The sequence below is a fragment of the Octopus bimaculoides genome, chromosome 5, assembly GCF_001194135.2.
Source record: "Octopus bimaculoides isolate UCB-OBI-ISO-001 chromosome 5, ASM119413v2, whole genome shotgun sequence".
NCBI lineage: Eukaryota > Metazoa > Mollusca > Cephalopoda > Octopoda > Octopodidae > Octopus > Octopus bimaculoides.
Genome location: NC_068985.1, coordinates 22,539,151 through 22,540,242, shown reverse-complemented (window position 1 = coordinate 22,540,242; position 1,092 = coordinate 22,539,151).

The following is a 1,092-nucleotide window of genomic DNA, read 5'->3' as shown; positions in this document are numbered from 1 at the left end:
AAGGAATGAAGCCAGTATGCTCCGTTGGATGTGTAATGTCAATGTGAATACCCGTCAGAGTGTAAGTATCTTGAGAGAAAAGCTGAACATTAGAAGCATCAGTTGTGGTGTGCAAGAGAGACGATTGTGCTGGTATGGACATGTGGTGAGAATGGATGAGGATAGCTGCGTGAAAAAGTGCCACACCCTAACAGTTGAGGGAACCCGTGGAAGAGGTAGGCCCAGCTGTAGAAACTCTGCCAAATTAGATTGGAGTCTGGTGTTGCCATCCGGTTTCACCAGTCCTCAGTCAAATCGTCCAACCCATGCTAGCATGGAAAGCGGACGTTAAACGATGATGATGATATATATATATTTAAGTATATATTCATAAATATATAATCATAATTAAGAGCGCTGGAGGGACAACACCAGTACACTAGAAGTAGATGTCAAATGTCTATTTCTAGCATGTTGACATTGTCCTTCCAGCACCCTTAACTATAATTATATATTTATAATTATATAGTAAAATATTAATTTTACCAATATGGTGGTTTCTATACACTGGTCACTGATATAATCATTTTAATGATTATATCCTCAATTTATATATATATATATATATACATCAAGCCAAGCAAAATCTCAGTCGTGGCAGATACCAGTGTCACACAAAAAGGGCACCTGTGCTGGTGGCACGTAAAAGCAACCCAGTGTCACGCAAACGGCCCCCATACCAGTGGCACATAATAGCACCCTTTACACTCTCAGAGTGGTTAGCATTAGAAAGGGTATCCAGCTGTAGAAAGCCATGCCAAATCAGACTGGAATCTGCTGCAGCCTTCCAGGGTGCCAGCCCAATCAAACCGTCCAGCCCACACCATCATGGAGAACAGACATTAAATGATGATGATGATGATGATAAACACAGACATGTCTGAAATTTATGTAAATCTGAAATTATGCATTCGAATTATTCATTTATTATTATAATGTGAACATCTAATATTTGGTAGGCATGCCCTTTGCATTTTTCAATGCAAAGACCCTATTGGGCATGTTGCTGATCAGATGACAAATTTCATGCAGTAATCTCAAAAGATCTAGCTT